The sequence below is a fragment of the Triturus cristatus genome, chromosome 11, assembly GCF_964204655.1.
Source record: "Triturus cristatus chromosome 11, aTriCri1.1, whole genome shotgun sequence".
NCBI lineage: Eukaryota > Metazoa > Chordata > Amphibia > Caudata > Salamandridae > Triturus > Triturus cristatus.
In genome coordinates, this window is record NC_140594.1 from 393971816 (window position 1) to 393996589 (window position 24774).

At 41.5% G+C, this 24774-nt stretch overlaps 1 protein-coding gene across 1 annotated transcript in view; it reads left to right on the forward strand.

The window, feature by feature from the left end:
* The window catches only part of LOC146784261 (beta-1,3-galactosyltransferase 2-like), a 250783-nt gene extending 231316 nt beyond the window's left edge, over positions 1-19467 (forward strand). Inside the window, exon 2 of the transcript XR_014970807.1 lies at positions 19099-19467. The gene's annotated coding sequence lies outside the window, so the exon portion shown is untranslated. The remainder of the gene's footprint in view (positions 1-19098) is intronic.
* The last annotated feature ends 5307 nt before the right edge of the window (positions 19468-24774 follow it).

The window sequence follows — 24774 nt, forward strand, 5'->3', positions numbered from 1 at the left end:
GCATGTAAGGGAGTTGTACCAATTACATCCTAAACAAATAGAAAATCTGGAGGGTCAGCAGGTGAGTAGCCTTTGGGGTTTTAGCAGGATATGGGCAAAACATTATAATTACATAGTTCACAAAGGTTAATCTGATTTAGATGGCACTGCAGGGCATAGCATGATTACATGTACAGTATCTTGATTGGCAATCTCAGACAAAGATCGATCAGTGAAATTGCCTTTGCGAGGTCAGTTTCAGGTGAAGAGGTCAGTTTCTCACAGTTCCTTCCAGAGTCAGAAAGAAACCTAGTTAATGTATACATGGACTAAGAAGGCCAGGCCACTTTGTTCGCCAGGCTACCTTCACAGGCCTATGTGAGGGCAACACAAAATGGTGGCACAATAAAATGGAGTCAGTCTCGAGAATTACAGAACCTCAGACCCTCCTTTTGCCATTACGTAGGCAATAACCTAAGACTCATGTTAATCTGAATCTAGGTCTATATCGATATTAGGTCGTCAAGGTGTTGCTGTAACATCATCTTATTATTCTCTACTTCTCTCGGGAGAGGTCTCCGAACACACATAGTAGCACAAAGACTCACTTCTGGTGGACCATTTTTGGATGCTAGAGGCAGAGCTACTTCCTCTTCCATGGCAATTCAGTCAAATGAGAACTTAATTAACATTTACTTTATACAATTGCACTGGAATCGCTTGTGCAACTGTGCCCAAAGTCCGTTCAAAGCCTCTCTGGCAGGCTTCTATCGTCCATCAAATCTGCTTCCATTGTCTTCTTCCGCATTGGGCCTCTCGATTCAGGCCTCTTCATGAAAATAGTACTGCTTAGTTGGAGTGCCCTCCTGGCAAACACTCACAGCTCACTCGAAAGTCTCAATGTCTCAAGGCAGTGCACCAGTGTCTCTCCTCTGCGGCAGACACTACAAATAATGTGCTCTTCATTGGTCATGATATATCAACACAATAATAAACCTTGAGGATTTATTCAACTTCTGTTAATCAATTCAATAGTCACCGTAGTGAACTTAATTTGCAAAAAAACTCCGATACAGAAAGAGAAATACAAAAAAGCCACAGTTCATTCTTTTGTATTGTTTTTATCTGAAATTAATCTTTTATCGAGTATTTTCATTGATTTCATGCACAAACGTACGGAATATACAAATCAAATTTGAACATTGGCAACACAAACTACTGTCTCAATATAAAACCTAAGCAGTAGTTACTGACACTTTTTCTCTCAAATATGTACCATCCACAGTTGGTCATATGACACAAACAATTGGTTTCAACAATTGTAATGTATATCAACATCAAATGGAATTTATTTGCATCAAAACAGTGTCACAGCGTCAACGTTTCGGTCTCCTTATCTGTAAGATTATTCCCCGAGACCATCATCAGGACCAAAGTTGCACCATGTATCTAATATAGAAATACATACGTATAATAAACAACACATAATTTTTAACAACATCTGAGTTCTACTTAAAGTATTGTCAATACACTGAAGGAAGACAGGCCAATAGGTGTGTCCCATTTACACCACCCGAAAGGGTGTAGAAGTACCCAGTCCCCAAAAACTATATAGCCACCAGTATACAAAACGCAAACCACAATGTGAGCATAAGCCAAACACAACTAATAGTGCCACAAATATACCATCAAGAAACACCCTATAGTGCATATATCACTCCTATTTAAAAGACTTGTAAACACTTACTCCCTCAATACAGTTCTCACTCTCGTTAAATGGTCTCGTTTTTCACGGAAGCACTAAATTTAAAAAACAACAAAGAATAAAACGAGGGAACAAAATCTTCAATCCCAGTCACTTAAATCAGAAACACAAGAATCAAACGCTGCTGCAAACAGCCGTTTACTTACAAAGAAGCAGCTGCTTTCGTCTGCGCTTCTACACTCTGAAAGCAAACCAAAGCAAAAAGTCAATCAAGACTCGTCTCCCTGTATTCCCTAAGCACTACAAACCCCTTTAGGGTGTCAAGCTTACCTCTTTTACCACCAAGTCAGCTTCTCTGGTTCAACTCGTCAAACAAGTCAGAGCAGCAAACTCGGGTTAGGGCGGGAGTTATTTATTTAACAGGTAGCGTCATGGAGATAGCCACAGCCTGCCGGAAAATGGATCGGCCATCTTAGAGTGTAGCCCTTGTTATTCATATAGCAATGAAAAAAGAATGTAATCTGTCATTACGGGTTGGGTCACTACCCATGTGGACATTGTATAGCCTGCCCCACAACTTCGGTGGTAAAATCTTGTGTTCTAAATGGTAAGGAATGGATATTGCGACAACATACAAACTGTCTTACTAAGAATGTGATTTATTGCATAGAATGCCCCTGTGCTCTATAGTATATTGGCAAAACAACACAAGAGATTAAAAAGTGTATAATTCAACATCAATCACTTATTAGATGTAAAATTGTCACAGCACCCTTGGTGGAACATTATATGAAGTGCTTCCGTGAAAAACGAGACAATTTAACGAGAGTGAGAACTGTATTGAGGGAGTAAGTGTTTACAAGTCTTTTAAATAGGAGTGATATATGCACTATAGTGTGTTTCTTGATGGTATATTTGTGGCACTATTAGTTGTGTTTGGCTTATGCTCACATTGTGGTTTGCGTTTTGTATACTGGTGGCTATATAGTTTTTGGGGACTGGGTACTTCTACACCCTTTCGGGTGGTGTAAATGGGACACACCTGTTGGCCTGTCTTCCTTCAGTGTATTGACAATACTTTAAGTAGAACTCAGATGTTGTTAAAAATTATGTGTTATTTATTATACGTATGTATTTCTATATTAGATACATGGTGCAACTTTGGTCCTGATGATGGTCTCGGGGAATAATCTTACAGATAAGGAGACCGAAACGTCGACGCTGTGACACTGTTTTGACGCAAATAAATTCCATTTGATGTTGATATACATTACAATTGTTGAAACCAATTGTTTGTGTCATATGACCAACTGTGGATGGTACATATTTGAGAGAAAAAGTGTCAGTAACTACTGCTTAGGTTTTATATTGAGACAGTAGTTTGTGTTGCCAATGTTCAAATTTGATTTGTATATTCCGTACGTTTGTGCATGAAATCAATGAAAATACTAGATAAAAGATTAATTTCAGATAAAAACAATACAAAAGAATGAACTGTGGCTTTTTTGTATTTCTCTTTCTGTATCTGAGTTTTTTTGCAAATTAAGTTCACTACGGTGACTATTGAATTGATTAACAGAAGTTGAATAAATCCTCAAGGTTTATTATTGTGTTGATATATTATACCCAATTCCTTGGGTTTTATTGGGTTGCCCTATTGTTGGATACCTTCATTGGTCATGGGCACAGATCATCTTGTGCAGACCCGAGTACTATTAATCGAAAAGAGCAACAGACTTTCACGCTCAGCAACACTTTCAGGCTCTAACACTCGCTATTCAGTGTCAGAGGATGTTTGGGCTGCTCTTTCATTTAATTTTCCTTTCATCATGTAGTGCCTTAGATCCTCCGGTGCACTGCCCTTCCGTTGGAGCAAAGAAAAGAGAGGGGTTGACCAAAACTCAGGCCAAGGGGCTCAAGGGACTGCACACTGTCAGAGGTTACCAGCACATGACAGGTAGAAAACTGAAGCCTCAAACCAGCCCTGCTATCAACAACAGGGATCCTTCTCTTTTGCTCTTTTACACTGAAACTCTGGTTTTGTGATGTCCAATGCCGTCTGATGGAGCAGGTACGATACCATTGATGGCGCGCTGGCGATCGCTGTCCAGCCTTGCTACTTTCTGGGTGCTGGGACTGTAGGGCCAAGACGTCCGCCTTTCATCTGTAGCTGTCACTGATGGGAATTAGGCTTAAATCAATGTTCTGCAGGTTATTATGACTTAATTCCCGCAGAATCTAGTGACGTAGGAAATGTGACACAGTTGTTAGTTTCCTTCAGTTTAGTATAAAAACAGTTCATTGTATTTAACAATAGGACTGCAGGCAGGTGGCCTGTAATCTTCAAGGGAGTGGCCAGAAGCCATGGGACAGCTCTGGTTTAGAATGCACTGTCACTCTCATAAGATGCAAAGGCAAAGGCAGTACTTCTAGTCCAGGGGTCTCCAATGAGTAGCTCGGGAGCCACTGGTAGCTCGCCAGTACCTTCAAAGTAGCTCTCTGAGGTGAAGTTAAGCCCAGAATCAATTTCAGAGTAGGTGCCTATTAAAGAAGGCAGCAATGATCATCTCAAGACCCTAAGAGTGACAGCCAGCCAAACGTATCACAGTAACTCATACCAACACTCAAACACACAGTGTGCCAGCCTATAGGATCTGCTACATGACAGTCTGTATCCAATCTCAATATAATTAAGCCACAAGGAGATTGACCATGTTGCAGTCTCTCCTTTATCAGTCACAACATGTGTGTGAACAGTGCACCATCAAAAAGGTATGGCAGCAGTAGCCTGAGCTGTAATCAGTGCTGACCCACCAAAATGTGGGACTGCAGGAGTCAGAGTGAAAATGTGTCAGTTTAGATGCATGATCAGCACAAAACCTGAGGAGAACAGGGTATGATACAGACCAGAGAAAACTAAGAGACTTTTAGAACAGATCACCATATTAAACGCTCCTAATAGAGAAAGAGGTTGCTCCAAGGGGAGTGTGAAAAAAAGAAAGTGCTCATGAGGTAGGACAGATATAAAGGAGGGGAACCCAAAAGGCAAATTCAATAACCAATAAAATTAAACATTCTGGTATCATTAGTAAAACTGGACGTGGTTCATAGTAGCACCAGTTTTACAGATAGGCCAGTCCCTTATGGATTTACAAATATTCATTTCATGATTTTCTAATAGGATAAACATCTCTTAAATTACTACATCTGTGAGTTCCTACATTCCTTATCTAGAACACCTCAAAAGGGGAAACGCATGATACAAATTATCAGGGGCATGCAGATACCTCCCTTTAATAATTGTGCAGCAAGTGCACCATGCAATACACAGGCTAAACAATATCTCCTCATGATCACTGAGAATACCTGTCACCCTAGTCTAATAATTCTCAGGTCTCTGGTGTCTGGTCTACAATTTTTCCTTTCCCTAGTCACCTGTCCGGAGGGGGTACTATACCCACTTAAAATCACAATCCTGCTACTCAGGACAGCAAATAAGAAACTCTTGGTGTCTCTTATGACGACATGTAGAAGTGCAATATCATAAGGAAAGTTAGGTCACCTTTAGCAAGAGCCACAGATTTATAGTTCATCCTTAGGGTCTAATCAGGGAACATCAATCTAGGTTGCTCGTCCCTTAACCCCTTCAGCGCGGCGCGGATTTCCGCGCCACGCTGAAGGTTCCGTGCGCGGGCGGGGCAATGACGGAGTGGTTCCGTCATGCGCACAGCGCAACCAACGTGCATGACGGAATCGCTCCGTCATGCGCGTCGAAGGGGTTAAAGGAAGGAGCAGTAACATGACTAACTGCAGGTGACACACTTTTAATCCTGTATATCTCTTTTTCTTTTTTTTTTTTCAATACCATTATAGCCAAATAGACATGCACTGGTGAAGTGTTGTCTGTCATATTCACAGCATGAAATATCATATCTGTGAAATTTAGTAACCAGAACAAGTCCAACCAACTGTTGCGTAGCGATGGGCATCGTCATGACCATCCCCTCACAACACAGGGGAGCTTGTAACAGTATTAAAAGCAAAAGCGTAAACACAACGCAAAAACAAAAAAAGTGCATAAAATAAAAACACACATGTCAAGCCATCAGGTATACTTGCTGTATACCAAGCACAGAAAGCATAGACAAATTACAATAGCACATATAAATGAGCGGTGACGCACGCACTTCATAGACAAATTACAATAGCACATGTAAATGAGCGGTGACGTACGCACTTCATGCACCCAAAACCCAATATTCGGGCCTGCTTAATTTGTCAGGCTTAAAATTAAAAGTACACTTTCTTTTACTTTCCTCACCCTTCTTTTGACAACTGGTCACCAGTTAGTGGTGATCAGCTGTCAAATACAACTTACTGTGTCGCTTCTGACACACAGGACCAGCAGGAACAATTCATAGAAGGACAAAATGCAAAAACGTGAAAAACACACAAACATTTTTTCTTCAAAGGAGTCATTCAAAAACTCATCTTGTTTCGACATACTGCTAACCCCCACCTTACTAACCTCAAGGTCAAAATCTGCCTCTCCTCAGCCCTCTCTCTCTTCACCCTGAAGCTGTCAAAGACAAAAAGCCTTCCTAACTCTTTCTAACTTGCAATAACCAACCCTTATCCAAAACCACATACCATATATATTACTCCCTTTAGGGGCCACAATCCACTCCTAATCCCAGACTCAAAAACATCTACTGTGAATAATTCACAGAACACAACAACACAACATACCAGCTTTAGAACAAATGCTTGTTACCACCCTATGCAATGGTACTCATTTCATCGACCTTAAATGGATGAACGTCTCAGTAGGTCCAGCTAGAGTTAAAACCTTCAACCCTGATATTAAACTCAAACCTCTGCACCGGGCACATTGGCTCACTGAGCCATCAAAAGCAACCCCAAATGGGAACAACCTGCAAATTTGTATTATACCTAAATGTATGCATTTACTGAAGCCTAAGGCACTTTAAAAGCTACTTTAAATGAAAAAAAATGCTGCCTAAAAAGTGCCCTCACCCAATTTCGACTTTGACACCTGGGGCACTTAAAAATTAATATCCTATAATTGTGCTACATATTAATCATCCTCAGAATGTTCTTTACAAATTGCAGAGATTGGACATTAGACATATCTCATGTAAATCCTTAGAAAAATGAGTTTTTTACGCCTGCGCCAAGTGAAATTCCATATGCAAATGTTCTCATTTTTGCGGTTCAACACAACTTAAATTAAATTTTAATGCTAGGAGGTCACAGTATGAGTATTAAGCTTTATAAATATTAAAAAACGAATTTAGAAGCACTTATTTTTAATAATTCTTTTTCATAATTAATAATTATTTTTAATAAACCCAATCATTTTTGATAGGTCCATATATAAACGCAAGCTGCATCCCTTGCCTATCATTTTAGACGCATTTATTTATAAGCCTAAACACAGAAGCTTAACTTGAAACATGACAAATTCTTGCGCCACTTTTTTTTTTTTTAAAAGAACAATTATTCTAACATTAGAACCAAGAATATGCTTATAAAAATGCTTAAAGAGAGGAAACCCTTAATTGAAATGTCTTCTTGTAATACAAAATAATGAACCGTAGTTTTGGAACCTTTTTTAAAACAACAGCCTGAAATGCAAAGTTCCACCCGTGTTAAACTGAGGGCGAAGTCCTGGCTTGAGTAAACATTCCTGTCTATTCGTGACCTGCTATTTGCTCCGCGGCAGTAAAAGCTTGTCTCTCAGTGTTATAACATGAGCATGGTGTCAGTCTTTTTCAAACTCTGACATATTAATGCGTGTTGCATTTGAGTTCAGCAAAGATTTACTTCAGCTGAAGTGTTTGCCTGTTAATATCTAATACAATGTATGTAAGTAAAAAAATACTATAAGTTTATTTTTCTACAAAACACACAATTTCGTTTTTGATGCCTTTTTATTCCTAGTGAATGTGAATTTTAATTTTATCTTTAAGCATTTAACAGTTTGTACATATGCATAATTGCTTACTCTATAAATGAAATAGCAAAATATAGCTATTGTAGCATATCACATGGTTCATTTCTACTTCATTAATTAACTGACATTTTGCTTAACAGACTGAAAACATCAAGAAAAAACCACAAACACACATTGAGCTCATTTCAGACATAAACAGAAAGGGGTCAAACACTCAGGACACACAATACAGCGTGTTTTAGTCATTTATTTCATAAATAGTGCCATCGCTATTTACTTACAGAAGTTGCACTAATGGGAAAACCACATAGTCATTTAAACACACATTTAACCCACAGATCAATACTCAAGACAGAAACAAAGGACAGCCCACAGACCGTACTTAAACCAAACCATTTGTAAATACTAGTTGTAAGTCATATTTACAAGAAGCGCTTCTCAATAGTGTTCCAAAAGACTGCAAAAACAGCCCCACAGACCTTTATTTCCAAGAAGCCAAGATACACTCAATTCACTAGCTTAGGCTGGCAGAACACCAAAAATCGCTCTTCATATCTCCATTCATAAGATTGCGCAGAACAAAGGATCCTCGTATGTATTATGTCCATATTTTAATTCCCTGGGGATACAGAATCACCAAGTAAGAAATATGTTTTTATACCTATACCTATTTAGGTATTCCCTCTAGGGGAGCCGGCTAATTTACTTCACATCACACCAAGAAAAAGCAACACATTCTTCAACGTGAGCTTTGAAAACAGGCATGCCAAAAATACTGCAGAATATGCAATATTATAATCAAAGTAGTGCTTAAGGTACTCTTCGTACGTTGCACCGTTCAACAAAACCAGATAGAGAAAAATCTCCTCATTACCTGCCTACACAAATTGCAATTCGCATATACAAACCTATACAAATCCAAAGTTGGCCAACACACATTCCAAAATTCCAAAGCTATAGTAAGTGTTACTAAACTACCTTACCAATCCAAGGCAAAAACCAACAGTAAGAGTCGCATAACGACTTTTACCAAACAAATGGTTGTCCAAATTCTAACTGCCAAGTTCGAAATGACCTAACAGTCTTTTTTTAAAATACTCACGCCAAAAATGTTCTCAGTCAGAGGTGACATCATGTGGAGGATCAAAATCAGGAAGATCAGAAATATACTTGGCTGCAGAGACAAAGAATCCCCAGAATCTCCGTGCACAGAATACCTCCTTAGTAGAGTCCTGTCCGGTCCTCCTCAGTAGATTTCTGTCTTCTGACAAGATCACTCCCACAGATAGCCACTTCTCTGATGAGGCCCACGTTGGCCGCGCCATTTGAAGAAATATAAACTCCTTCTCAGGGGTTTCACTGATACTTAGTCCATTCAAACCAATAATAAAGAATTTGACACAGAAGCTGAAATATAAAAGAACAGTTTTATTAAACTCAAAGGAGTGTGACTACGTCACACAGAAGCCGTAGCAACTGAATGAGGTAGTCCATAGAATGGTCTTACTTCACGTCTTATATACTCTTTATCCTGCCCCAGGCATGTAAGGGAGTTGTACCAATTACATTCCTAAACAAATGGAAAATCTGGAGGGTCAGCAGGTGAGTAGCCTTTGGGGTTTTAGCAGGACATGGGCAAAACATTATAATTACATAGTTCACAAAGGTTAATCTGATTTAGATGGCACTGCAGGGCATGGCATGATTACATGTACAGTATCTTGATTGGCAATCTCAGACAAAGATCGATCAGGGAAATTGGCTTTGCGAGGTCAGTTTCAGGTGAAGAGGTCAGTTTCTTACAGTTCATTCCTGAGTCAGAAAGAAACCTAGTTAATGTATACATGGACTAAGAAGGCCAGGCCACTTTGTTCGCCAGGCTACCTTCACAGGCCTACGTTAGGGCAACACAAAATGGTGGCACAATAAAATGGAGTCAGTCTCGAGAATTACAGAACCTCAGTTCTTTCAAGCTTATGTTATAAAACGGTTTAATTATTCTTTTGAATTGCTTCCCTTTTGCGCTGCCATGCATTAAGTTGTTTTCCTTATCATAGTCCTTATGGCTGATGTCGACTTTGCGGAGCATAGCATTACTCCCTCGTCATTTGACCCCATATGGAGTGCCTGGCACGGGTATCGCACTTATTTTTGTGGTTGGTGCTAATCCAGCTTACCACTTTGAGGTGTTTTACTCTTGGGTAACTCTTCTGGCAGTGAAAGGGGATGATAACTTGTTCCATGTATACACTCCCACTGCGACACCTAATTTATATCGGCCTTGTACTACTCTTGAATTTCTGATTTCGGCATGACAACACCGTATTTGGTTTAATGGCGACCTACCCCACACCTTGACTCGGGTCCGTTTAGGCCCTTTGTCATTTCCAGGGGCCACTTGGCCAATTTTGGCTGGGTATACACCACATCCACGTTATCTAACAGCCACTATAGACGAATTGTGTGTCTTGCACACCTCCTTAATTGAGGTGCATTCGGCTCTATTACAATACGTTTCATGCAACCTGCAGGTGAGACCATCTGGGGTTGAGGCGCAACCAGCTGGACCTGCAGGGATGTCTATTAGTCCCTTCATGGTAAATTTGGTTATGGGCAAGCGACCCCAGAATAAGGATGATTTACCTTACTGTCTTGCTGAGAAATTTGACCAGCTGAAAGCGATATTTCCTAATACCACTCCTGTGGAAAACACGGAATCTTAACAATTAGTTTTCAGAAAGACTTAATGCCAGAGGTAACCGTTTGTGAAAATTGGGGTAAAGTATTCGCAGCAGTGTATGCAAAGTGTTTTAGCATGCCCTCTATGACTGTGCTGATTAAGCGTGTTCAGGATGAGCACAGACTGGAGGAGGTGGTTGAGTTGGGAATGAGACTTGTCGGCGTGTTTGACGTGGTTGCTGATCTCCTCCTTGCAAATGTCAAGGCAGATGCGGTTAACTTTCAGGTGTCTAATGCCTTGCGTCTTTTCCCTGAAGAAGAGAAACCCCGCGAGTTACCAAAAATTGTTGCAGATGCTTATAAGACCATTGGCCGCAATAGTTTGGGTTTTAAGCCTTTTGCCAGAATACCAGCACTACAGCAAGCTCAGACGGCCCAGTGTACTAAAGACAACCGTCCTATTTTTCCTAAAAAGAATTGGAAAAATAAAAAACAGGGGAAGCAACAACAGAAACAAGGGTCACGTGCAGCGTCACCGGTACCCGGGTCTTCTGAGCGCACTTATGATTTGCGCGACTGCGCGAGAATTAGGTCTCCTGACAGGTTTCAGGTTCCTGATCAGCGTTCTCCCCATTCTTCGCAGGAAACATCAGGCTCACAAGCCGGTGGAGGTGAACGCCAGGTTCATGGCAGAGGTCGAGGTGCACCGCAAGGACACGAGCAACCTCGTCAGACTGACAGAAAAGGGAAGCAGGACGATTTTCCTCGTCAGCGGCCATTGTTTGAGAAAAAGAAAGTTGCTGCTTTAATAGCGAGATATGCCACAGACGGTGAGAACCCGCCTCCTGAACCTAACATGGGCAGTAACACTGCTAGACAGAGCAGCGGAGGTTACAATAGTGCGGCAAGCACTGCGTCCATTTCTGGAGGCGCCATCAACTGAAACTTTCATCACAGTTGAAACTGCTGACACACGAGTGGCTCCCCCTGACAGATTATATGAAATTGTATTACTGATTGAAGGTGATATACAACATCTAGTTAAAGGGATTTTTTGGGAAAATCTGACTTCTTCATATGACATTTTGTTAGCAGAGGCAGACTGGCCCCCGGTTTTTGTTCTAGCTGCTCCACGCGGGGAGGAGGTAATCCTCCCGAATTTTTCATACAATGTTGCCAAGGAGCAAGCAATGGCTTTTGCGAAAGAGTGGGCTTTGGTGCTTGCACCGGCTCTGTACCGTAATCAGGTGGGCTGGGATAAAGACTCTCCCCCGCATGAGACACCATTGCGGTCTATGCCACAGCCATAAACCCAATATCCCCTCCGGCGGGAGGCAAAAGCTCCCGTTTCTGAGATTCCAGATCAATTAGAGTATCAAGGAGTGATTAAGACATGTGTGTCACCGATAAATAACCCTCTTTTTACCATAACCAAACCAGATGTGTCGTACCGTTTAGTTTTAGATTTCCGGCATTTGAAGTCTCATTGTCGCACATTTGCAGTTCAGAATACCCATAGTTCTGCTTTAGTAGACAGTCTTGTACATAAAAAATATAAAACTATGCTTGACATGTCCAATGGCTTTTTCAGTCACAATCTGTCCTCCATAAGTAGTCAATGGACAGCATTTACAGCCGGCGGAAAACAAAAACATTTTAAAAGATTGGTCATGGGCTACAGAAACAGCCCAGGCGTTTTCGCCGCTCGTGTTGTCTCTTTGTTAGATGACATAGACGCTGATGCGTACTCGTACGTTGATGTTATTTATCTCACGGACGACTAATTATGGCCGCATCTTTGTCACGTGGACCGCATCATAGTGTTGTTTGCGGACTACGGCTACAAATTTAACTTTGCAAAATCACACGTTGCACAGTACACAGTGTTGTTCCTGGGCTATGAGCTCAATAATGAATGTAGAGGCTTGGTGTCTCACTTCTTGGAGAAATGCGCACGTTTGCAATCTCCTACAACCCTGAAAAAATTGCAATCTTTGCTGGGATTTTTAAACTTCGGTCAAACTTACATTCCTGAATATGCCCAGCGTATCCAGCCGCTGTATGCTTTGATACAACCTAACTTTTCAAAAGCCTGCTGGCTTCCGGATTATTCAGCTATCCTGCAATCCTTGCAGTCTGATCTTCTTGAATCTAAATACTTGTTGACACGTGATAACTACACAAACCTAGTGATACAAATTGTGCCAGGCGCAGTGGGTTTCACTTACTTGACATTTAATGAAGGGGACACAGTACCTATTGCTTACAAATCACATTTGTACACTTCAGCTGAACTGCATTTTTCAACTGTTGAAAAGATCTTGACAGCTGTCCAGATGGCGATCCTGAAGGAATGCGCACTGGCTCAGGGGAAACGCATGCTGGCTGTAACACCATATCCTGCTCTTGAAGCAGTGACGAAAGCCAGTATACCGAACTCAAAAGCTTTGCATCCTCGTTGGATACAATGGGCTACTTCGTTGACCTCTCCGGATGTCACGTTTATCTTCAACTCCTCACTGCAGACTCCTCCTTTGTCAATGCTCCCGCCAGAGGAGTACCATTGTATCATTTACAGCGACGGTTCAGCGCAACCGGCGACAGGGTCAAAACATTCTTCTTCGTCGGCGTGCGCAATTGTGGCAGGTACCATAGTGAACGGTGAGTTTAAGTCCAGTGTTGTGCACACGCAGGCACTTGGGTACTGTACCACCCAATTGGCAGAATTGCGTGCTCTGGTTCTGGCACTGGAGTTTGCTGATCCTAATGTGACTACTTTGATTGTAAGTGACTCTTACTACTGTGTTCAGTCTTTTAAAGACAACTTATTCTTTTGGTCTTAGAATGACTATCGTGATTCTAAAGACAGCGCAATTAAGCATAAAATGCTTTAGGTTCGAGTCGCAGATCTTAAAGAATGTCTACCGATCAAACATGTGATTCATACTCTTGGCCACCAGCGCGTGGGAGTACACGCTGTCGGCAATAGTTTGACTGATGAAGCAGCTAAAACAGCAGTAGCCACATATTCAGTTGCAGCAGTTACAAGATCCATGAGTGAGATTGATGATGACATCTTGGCAGCTATAGCTGCTACAGAGAAGGGAGGTAATTACCCACAGGGTTTCCCTTCGATATACTCTTATCATTTAAGTCCCGATAAAGTTCCTTATGTGAGAATTCATGATGTTGGTGACAGGTTGATTTCCAACGAGGACCACAGACTTTCTCTGATAACAGCCGCACACAAAGGCATGGCCTTGGCCTATGCAGGCGTTTCTGGCACTGTTTCTATCTTACAGCAGCGTTACTTGTGGCAGTGGGCTATATAAACAAACCTGTAAGTATGTGCTTTCTTGTGACATTTGTCAGCAGATTAAACCTTTGATGCCCACCACAAACACAGCTGTGCATTTCTAATAAACCATTCGGTTCTGTTTATCTAGATCACTGTGGTCCATTTTCTTCAGATACTGCCTATAAGTTCATCTTAGTTGCAGTTGATTCATGCACACGTTTTCTTTGGGTCTGGCCACAACGCAGTGCTGATGCACAAACTGGCATCAGGGAGTTGCATACCTTTGTGGGAATTTTTGCATGTGGCACCTTTCATTCTGACCAGGATACCGTGTTCGCCTCTGAGGCATATAAGGATTCCATGAGGCCAATGGGGGTGCAAGTCAAATTTTCGTCTCCCTACAGTCCTGAGGGCAACTCAGTTGTGGAGCGAATGAACTTTGACTTAAAGCAATCCTTGACAGCTAGAGTTTTAGGTACTGGCAGGAGCTGGTTCGCCCATTTGTATAGCGTACAATGTGCAGTAAATAATCTCCCTAAAAGATCTCTGGGCGGGCGGACCCCATAGGAAATGCTCTTTGGCATGAAAATGTTTGTGACAGACCTTGATGGTCTAGACATGGCGGCGACTGCCGCATCCTTTGACGTAGATAATCATTCTGCTGTATTACAGAAACTACAAGAGACTCGTGACAGTCTTGCAAAGGAACATTTACCCTCCGCCACTGACGCTGCGTTGCAGATTCCGGCAGTCAGCTGGCTACCCAAAGTCGGAGACCTGGTCCGTGAGAAGGTGGAGAACAAAAAAGAGTTTGGCCCCTCTTATCGTGCACCTGTCCCAGTGCTTGGCGTGAAGGGTACTCGTACAGTCATTTTACCACCACTTCTTGGTCGCAAAGATAACAAATACATCTCAGTGGACAATGTCAAGCTACAACGTCTGGCCGATCCTGAATAGTATCACACCAGCTGCTTCCTGTCCAGCAATATCCAGGAATCCAGTTTTGGCAACGTCAAACAACATCCAGCGTGACACTGCCACAGAGATGACCTCTGTTACTAACCCCTTGCTAAATCCCCCGGCTTCCCGTCTAAATGAATAAACAGAATATGCATATCCCACTACAGAGGCATTGCCTGGTTTACAATCGAATGCCCTTAACCAGTCACGTTTTTCTTTTGACACTAACTCCACATCATCGAGTGCCCCTTTCAAGTTTTCTATTTTTGTCATCTGGTTTAAACAGATTTATTTGGTTCCACCTTGGACATACATCTGGCTGGTGCTCTTCACCATTTCTTTGTTCATGTCAACTGGATTTGTGACATTTATTTTCCTTATGATCAATGGTCAATACCTATCTGAACGCTCTGCTGTAAAACTGGTTGATGGAACTTTGGCTCCGCACTCTTCTTCTCACATCATGAAAAGAGAACAGACTTTTTTCAACATCTCTGTCTGGCCAGTTGCGGATGGAATAGTTTTGGATGCGGTGAATTTCCGAATTCATGTCCCTACTGAAGTGGTTAATGTTCCAAATGTACTTCGTGTTTCTATAGGGGATGTAGTGAAACACAACATATGCTCTGATGATTGGGATGTACAAGCCGTTCAATCTTTGTTTTCATATTTGAAATATTATGCTGCATTTGATGCTGAAGATTTGTATTAGAATACTGCAAATTACGCGGATTTGTTTTTCTGCCAGCATTATGGACATCATTATCTGCATAAAGCTAATACATTTAGAAATGTTTTTAACTATACTCAGTGGGAACATTGCCCGGTTCCCTTAGAAGGCAGTTCAAAGACACTACTGAAAAAATTTACTGATTTTACTGATTTTAATAAATACAAACCAGGGTCATTCTATTTTAGATTAAATACTTTGTTCAATTCTAAAGTAATGCTCACCCACACTAAATCAGTGTATTCTAAATCCTGTATTGATAAATTGTCGGTGGGTGGCTATGAACTATGGAAAGATAAAGTAGATCTTAAATCTGTCTGAGGTTCTAGGTTCTGGCAGGTGCAAGGCACAGAAGCTTTACATCGCGCGTGCCTCATACCAATTCAGATTCTGTTTTTAAATAATTCGGTTTATCAGACAACTTGCTTAGGATTGGCTACTTCAAAGCAAATGAATGCCCCTACAATTCCAACTCTTGCCACTTATCTGAACTGGAGCAATCATACCGATTTTGCCATTGAAGATTTGCAATCGCAGTTTACAAATGATACCTTTAATATTTCTAGTCTAGATTCCCTAGGCTGGTTAGTTTGGCAGGCAAGTTCTGATTCTTGCCAACACAGTTTTCTTGGGAAAACCCCGGGATACACACAGGATAGACCTGATCCGCATTTTTCTGACTCCCATTCGGTTACCACCTATTCAGTAGGAAAATGATGTCAAAATTGGTTACAACACTCAACCCTGTCATCAGTGAAACACCATTTATCGTTGTTGTCAGGTGACATTGACTTGACAGATTTTATAAAAGGACCTGCTGGTCCTAGATCTCAAAGATTTATTTATGCAACTTACAATGAAATCTGGAAGCTGTCCCAAATTGAAGCTGCTTCTCGTCTAAGGGCAATAGACCAGGCTAACTTAGAGAAGGTGCTTGCAGTGGTTGATAATAGTATTTACACCTTTTCTTCCCGCATTTACACATTAGACAACATTGTTTCATCTGTTGTTGATATTATTCATGATGAAGTGTCTGTTTTATATCATGGTCAGAATCAATTGCGTTCAATTATGCAGTTTGCTTGGACTTTGCAAACTTTGAAAATGGGGAAAGTTCAATGTGATTATCTGAACGCCTCATCATTATTTTTACCATTTAACTTGACAGATAAACAGCAGTTTATGTCCATGAAGGATGCCACACACACTCCTTTACATATTGAAAAGTTGGATCCTTTGCCATTCTCTGTGGCAGAAACTGACTCAGCTGTATGGCTTATCCAAGGGGTAAGAACACTGCCATTTTCGTTGTTTAAATTTAGTTTATGTATCAAACATTATCCCCTGGGCCGCTACGAACCCTTGGGTAGTGCATTCCTTCATGAGGTGTGGTCATTACCATTCACATACAGGTGCCTACGGGATGACAAAGAGGTGTACCTGACTGGGGAATCATGTGATTCAACACCCGATCATTCTCTTATTTGCAAAAATATACAATTGCATGGTGCTTGTAACCTTACGGCCCCAAATTTGGCCTGTGTTTTGAAGGGTAATCCAGTACCAGCTATTACACCTACGTTCGCTCTGCGTGCAAATGGTAGTTATCTGCTTTTAAACAATGAGGACTGCTGCGGCATGCTTGCAGGCATCCCTTACTTTGTAACAGTCTCACAACCTGTGGTTTGCTGTAAAAATGTGCTTTTCCCACCCCCACATGGGAGTCTCGACATCTCGATTTGGCCTTCCATTCCGACCTTAAAGGCAGAGTTCAATAAATTGAGCAAAATAAGAGCATTATTGTCCCAAAAAGAAGTTGCACTCGTATCTGCCCGTGAGACTTTCGTCCTTCACGTGGCAAACACCTGAACAGAGGTGCAAGCGCTTCTTAATACTGACCTCCCACTGCATTTCGGTACCTTGATTCTTGCCATTTTCAATGCCTCTACTACTACAGGCCTGCCCATTTGTTTAAACTTGTGGGCTCTGGCCTTGTAACTTCTTTCTAAACTATATGTGGTGTGATACCGGCATTTTTTCATTCTATTTTTTCCAGCATCTTCGGCGGCTTACCACTATTAATTGCCTTAGCTGCTGGGGTTCTGCTGTTGGTTTGCCTGCTGCAAAATGGCTGTTCCTTCTGTGGCGCTACACACTTGAGATCGGCTGCTGCTGCTTCGTAGTCGTAAGCTTGAATGCTACGGTACTCTGCCCTTGGCCACACTGAGCGTGGCTTATGGATTATCCTTTCGTTTCGCTTACTTCACTTGCGTACAACCAGTGTTCCACTGCTTAGAATGTTAGTTTGAATGGGCACTGGATCTTTGCCTCTCCAATACGGTGTCTCCTGCACCGGATTTTGACCTGCTAATGAGTCCCTTAGTGGCCCATGAACAAGAATGTTTTGGTGTTGGAATTATGGCCTGTGCGGCTGCGCTTGGAATTTTGGCGGAATGGGATGTCTGTGCAGCGGCACATGACTTCCAACAACGAAGTTTTATCGAGGATCACACTATCCCATTATTGATTTAAAAAATTGTTGTCCTTTTTATATTTTTTTAATTCAATTTTCACCCGCAGACTTGTGTGCATCACTGTAAGTTAACTCTCTTTTGCCTAAATCTGCATTTACATCGATATAGATGCTCTTGATTTTGCTCGCACTCCTTGAACTCTGTATGCACGGAAGTCCACTGACCATTGGCCTGACCAGGGGAGGGTCTAGTGAAGACATGGGATTAACTGCGGACATTGCTAAAGTTAGCATAAGTTAGTATATGCTTGGCCGCCATTCTGCCGCTTTTTGCACACGACACTGCATGGTTCTATCCTCGTAGATACTCCGTTTGCGCCTCTTCACATTTGAACTGTTTGCCTTTCACATATCTAGCTGTGCACCGTGCTCTTCGTCTGGACAGCGTGTCCAAGGTCGAAAAACAATGTAGGCTGTTGATTCACTTTGGTCAGTCCCACGCCCATAGACATAACATGAAACACAGCTGCACAACTGAAACTCAGTGATTTTTAATATGGCATTATATGCATAAAAAGGCACTTGGAGAAAACCTTTCCAACGAAGAAGAGCTGTGCTTGTCCTAAGATGTAATTCATTGCATCTAATCTTGGGGGTGTGGGGTCCCCCTGACAAAGCCTCGAGGCCTTCTATAATTATATTAAACTAGCTCATAGCACGGGTAGGGTGGTAAAGGCGCTATAGTCCTGTTTCCACTGTCATTTTATGATTTCCCCTTTTGTGCTTTATGGAATGGTCACAATGCTGATTATATTGTTCTTATGGATGTTGCTGCTAGTATTGGCTTGTGTACTGCATTATAGAGCACGTTAGTTAAAATAAACATTTAAAACTATACAGTGTCTCTGTTTACTCACTTTGTGGACAAGTATGATTGTTGGAGCGAAAGAGTGTTCTTGTTTCCCACTATTCCTGAGAGGAACTAAGTCGCTTGTTCGAGGTTGTCTAATCATTGGTAGCTTTGCTGTAGTACGGAGAACGAATGAGACACCATTGCTAGTCAGATTGGGGTTTTAGGTACTGAGGTGGGTTTTTTGGTACACCACAAGACACCGAGGTCCTGGTTTCCTGTGCATAGTTCTGTATATGAACAGCATCCCTGCAACACGGTCTTGACATAAAATGTAGATTTTCCTAGTAATTTATGACGGAAAGTATTAATTGTGTTAAAGACACAGAGGCGAGTATTATCCCGTCGCAACACCTTTTAATATCTGTTTTTTCTCCCTCCCTCCAGCGGCTTCTGCTCTACCACCTGCTTCTTCCTGATCGGATCCAGCGTCCTCAACAGGATCTTGCTCCTCTACAAAGTGTTTCGTCATTCACTGGTGATCCTCCTACCCTCGCTCCTGCTCCAAGGACGACCTTGCTGGACTTCAGTCAAGACTTTTTTGCTTGGACTTTAGCCTTATGTATTGTTTTCAATATTTTTCCTCTGGTTATGGACACTATTTAATCCACTCGCTGAAGAAAATAGGGCTGTTTGCAGTCGGAGCTGTCGTTATACCTGAGCCTGTGTGTTCATTGGTTGGTGCTGTTGATTTCATAGTTTCCATTGGTCAACCGGTTGATTGGCCGTCTGGGAACTGTAGTTTTATAAGTTTATCTTGGCTGCTATTACATTAAAGCAAGATTGGAAAGCATAATACTCGCCTCTGTGTCTTTAATAAAATTAAGACTTTCCGTCAAAAATTACTAGGGAAATCTACTTTATACTAAATGACAACCTAAACATCAAAACTATCCAATAAAAGGATGAGCATATCATCTATATAAGTGTATACAGTTCCTGATCCATGTTCAAACCTTTCTCACAGTTTTTAACTTCCCTATCCTGAGAGTTTCTCTGGATCTAAGTAATGGTTCAAGGTCACCACCTCTCCTTTTTATTTTAACTTGTTAAATTCCTAGAAACGTAATTGGTATTTCAGATATTATGGTGTGCTTCTCTTCAAGAAGTGTCACAATGAGAAATCTTTAATTTCCGTTCTTAACAGCTCTAAGGTGTTCCCTCCATCTTTCTTTTAGTTTCCTAGAAGTGGAGCCCACCCACTGTAACCTACAACTGCAGAAGATATGACAAACACAATATCTCAAGTTACAACTAATGAAAGTATTGATATGATATCTCCTCTTGTTATCACTATCAGAGAATACTTTCGTCCCATTGGTAGCAAATTTACAGCAGTTACAGGCACCACATTTATGGCACCCATTTGGTAATGTTGTGAACCACTGTGAGCCTGAAATTCATCTTTATTCAAGTTATAAAGAGATCTGACTTTCATAATCACATCAAAATCATTTACTGCCAATTTCTGAAAGAGATCTATTACATTCTCGCTTTCTAGGTCTGCAATGAATTTGGAACAAGGTTTAAGTCCACTTTCCGGTAGTGCTCTTTCAGTAGCACCTAAATCCATCACCAAATCTTTAATGTCTACGGAAATTCAATCCTCCAAACTCATTAGTGTGGTAACATCTAATAGGTCATTAGTACTTCTGGGGTAGATATCTTCCTTTATTCTAATTTGTGGCTCTTGCCTATCTTCTCATAAACTTAACAGACCAGCTTTAACCTGTAATTCATCTATGTGTCTCTAAAGATCAAAACCCAATCCCTTACTTGAACCTATTATTCTATTGTAGCATGTTTTCTATGTAAAACATTAGTGACTAGTAATTAATTCTGCCTTCTTCTTTCCTGATCTGCGCTCGTTAGTACTCCACACTTTTCTGTCTTGTTTTGTTTCTGTCCTACTCCTTCAACCTTGCTTGCCTCTGACTGTCATTACTTGAGCGCCTGTTCCTCACTTTCTGTTCTGAAGCTCTCAGTTCTGCTCTCCGCATTTGTTTGAATTCTTGTTAAAAAGTTCCCAAACTCTTACTATTCGATGCATCACTAGTATTTGAGATGTTTGATTCTGAGCCCCTGATAATTTCTTCAGTACTTGATAAAGAAAACATGATGGGAGCTTCCCTAGGTCTCATAATCTGATCTGTCTTCTGTCTAGGTTTCACACCAATAGTACTATCAAATTTATGAACATGGAAGCGACTTATTGTGGTTTTAAGGCATAAAAAACCCTTAGTTTGAAAGATATAACTGAAGTAACTTAATATTATTGTGATCTCTGAAACTTGAAATGTCCAGCCTGCATAATGTATGTAGTAGACACAATGAAACGATACAAGTAACTGTTGGATTCCTGTATTCTATTTCCAACAATAAAGGATCGTGATTAGGAGTGGGTGAAGAATTCTGCCCTGCCGGCGGAGTTCGGGGGGTTTTGCGCACTCTGCGCAGAGTTCTGAAAAACTCGGTGGAGTCAATGTTAAACGTGGGAGAAATCGCACACTAGACCACCTACAGGCCAGATTTCTGAATGCGGGTGGTTGCGGCTGTCGCTACTGCTCACGTTGAGAAAGCTGCCGCTCGAGTAGAAAATCTACTCAAGCGGCAGAAAGAAGCAGCTCCCTCTGGCACTCCGCATGATGCCATTCACACTGATTTTACAGTGCAGGATGAACTCTTGGTGCTAAAAACCACTCTGCTGCTCGCGGAACTCCACGTAGCATGATGGAGTTTTTTGGCACTTTGCAGAGCTACATGTAGCGTGACTCTGCTGAACTTTGCCCAGGTCTAATTGTGATTAAAGCTTGTGATACAGAGCTATGACATATTTTTTACCTTTTGATGTTTTCAACTTTATGCACGTTACAAGTTTTGTCAGTGGGCTAAGAAATTCTTATGCTTTTGTTTACTTTGCAGCCTTGATAAAGAGGTGATTCCTCGAAACAGGTGTTGGCTGTATGTATTGATTATGTGAGGGGCATAATGATTAAATGAAATGGAAGTATGGGATTGAATTGGAAAAAGTTAACCTCATCAAATAAAGAATTAATGGAAACTGAAAAGCAAATGTGGGACTATTAATTATAATACTCACCTCCTTGAGGATACCATTAACTTTCTAAAGCACCATTTGGGTACGGGTGCAGAAGGAAGGAGGGCGCCAGGCTACTGGTCCTTATCTACCCTATATTCGATAATCATGACGGGCCATGTGGTTAGCATTGGTTTTATGGATAAGATTGGAAGGTGTTTGGCAAGGTCTATCCGGTCCGGTTGCGAGCAGATGTTGCTGTAAACTGCGGTGATTTTGTTGCTGAAGAATTGAGAGAGATTGTTGCAGAGGCCCTGCAAGGGGGTGGTTGAGTTGGAGGCAGCCGATGGTGAGGTGAAATCTTTCACAATGGTGAAGATGTTTTTGCTTCTGTTGGTGCTGGCATCAATGCCATCTACCGGAGCGGCATGTTTCATAGTCCAGCTCATTCTGGTGGTAGCATCTTAGGGTGGATTTGAACGTGCTCCTGTCTGCATTGTCTTGGCGCATTCTTCATTTGCACTCCAGTTGTTTGCAGTGGTGTTTCATCAGTCTGAGTTCCTACTAGTACCAACTGGCCTAAGGTTTGGATCTTCCTGTACTGCTGTTTTGAGGGGAGGTCAGGGAGTTAGTGCAGGAGGTGATCCAATTTTTTACATTTTGATGGCTTTGGGGAGGCTGTAGCTGTGTTTGAGTCAGTGGGTGTTCAGAGTGGTGTTCCAGTCCTTGTCAGTGCTGCTGTTCTGGTGGTGGTGTGTGTGCATTGGACAGGGTTGGGGATGCTGAACTTGACAAGGGCGTGGTCTGTGCAGGGAACTGGTGTGGGCTCATCAACTCAGATATTGTCAAAGTTGGTGAAAATAGGGTCCTGGAGGTGTCCAGCAACATAAGAAGGTCCCTTTACTCATTGGGTGAGGCCCAGACTTCAAAGGTCTCAATGAGGGTTGGTGTGGTCTTCGAGGTGTAAGTACAGGTCTCCAAGTAGGATGTAATTGCTCCCATCAAATGTGAATGATGTGACAAAGTTTGTGATAGTTTTGATGAAGCTGGTGCATGATTGCGTTGGTCTGTCGATAAGAGTGCCGCTTAGGGTGAAGTTGGCTGTGACGTGGAGCATGAACGACTGGTGTTCCATGTTGGAGATTGATGTGTCCAAGGATGTGGTGCAGCTGATGGTGTCCTAGTAGATTATGGCAGTTCTTTCTCTGGGCTTGTGAAGTCTGTCTTGCCTGGTAATCTTGTAGCCAGGGGGTGGCTTTGGCGATGTCAGGTGCCGAAGCAGAGTTCAGCCAGGCTTCCATGATGAAAATTAGATCATGGTCATTGTCGTGCAGGACTGTGTGAGTGTGAGAGAGTGGGGGTGCTGGTTTCTGTCAGTTCGCTGAGTGTTGTGTGTGGGTAAGTGCATGAAAACGTGTGATAAAATCAGGGGAATGCTCACTCAGTGTTTTGTGATGTGGCCAGGTGGGAGCATGTGGAGAAGTGGCCGGGGTTGAAGGCACAGAGTGTTGCAGCATGGTAGCGACAGGACAGGGAGGATCAGGGTTCCTGGCACTGGGAGTGGTCCAGGCACGGACGAACGCAGACAGTCTTGTCTTTGCCGAGTCTTTGGTGTGCCAACTGTGCGCCAGCTGTGCGGAGCCGCTGCACATCTACACTGTAGCAGCCATGAAGTAGGCCCTGAGAGGGGAGAGGCGAGGAGTGATGTCACTTCCTGTGCAGATGGATTATGAGAAATACAATGATGTCACTTCCTGTGTAAATAGATTACAGAAAATCCACTGATGTCAAGTTCTGTGGAGATGCATGATGGAGTAGATTTACAAGTGACTGGATTTACAAATGTAAGTTTACTTCTGTGAATAGGCCACATTATTAAAAAAACTTAAAACATTTCTAGACTCTTACATTTTTTAGTGTTCACTGAAATGTCTAGGAGACACATGATTTTAAAAATGTTGGAAATATTTGAAATGCTTTAAATATTGTAGGAGACTTTTAAAAAGTTCTGATTGTTGACTAAAATCCCACACAAATTATTTAAGTTTATTTAAATAATTGGAACTGTTTGTTCAAAAAGCTAAAAATGCTGAAAAAATTAAAGCCAAAGAAATTCTTTATTAAAAATTAAAAACATAGGATATCACACTTCAAAAGAATCCAGCATTAGTAAATGCATTAGGTTTTGCCTGTGGTAATAATAATAAGCTGCTTTTTGTTGTAAGCTGTAGCTTGCTGAGTAGCTGTACAATATAAGTTATAGAAAGTCTTCTAAATTGTTCTGACTTGTTTATGTACAAAAAGGCAATATATTGTGCTGTTACTGTTGGTATAGCACGGGAAGTAATAGCAAAGTTTTGGAAAAAGAAAAGGTTTTCATAATATATACAGACTACTGAGTTTGCTGGGCCTGGAGATGGAAAGGCGTGATGAGTCTTCAGCGAGTGATCCACACAGCTCCCTGTGGCTGAACTGGTAGGCCTTTAGTAGGTACTTGTATGTAAGAAGTGACCATCTGGCCCATAGTTTACAGGGACAGATTCAGTGGAAAGGGACTACAAGTAGATCAAAGTGTCTGAACTTGTATGGTAGACGGAATGATTGGGGGAGGGGGAGCAATGTGTGGGGGAAATGTTGTTGAAAATATTTTTTACTATAAATCTTTATTGCTAAGTCACAGGCATATCTCAATCCATAAGTTTATTTCAGCAACGCTACATTGAAGCAGCTTTGTCTATAGAAAGAAACATTGATAAACACACACATTGTCCATCTAATTTACAATGACTTTCGGCGATATGGCTGATTAAAATATTTTTAGAAAAACGGGAATAAACAAGAAAGGTCTTTTATATTTTTTTAATTATTTTTTTTAAAACAGGATAAGCAGTTCTGAACAGAAGCCTTACATTCCAACATATTACAGTGACATCCTTGGCACTTCCCCCCAAGGGGAAACTTCCACCACATTGTCAAGGTTATATTTCAAAAACAGTTTACCAAGTCCCGTAACATGCTTTCTCTCA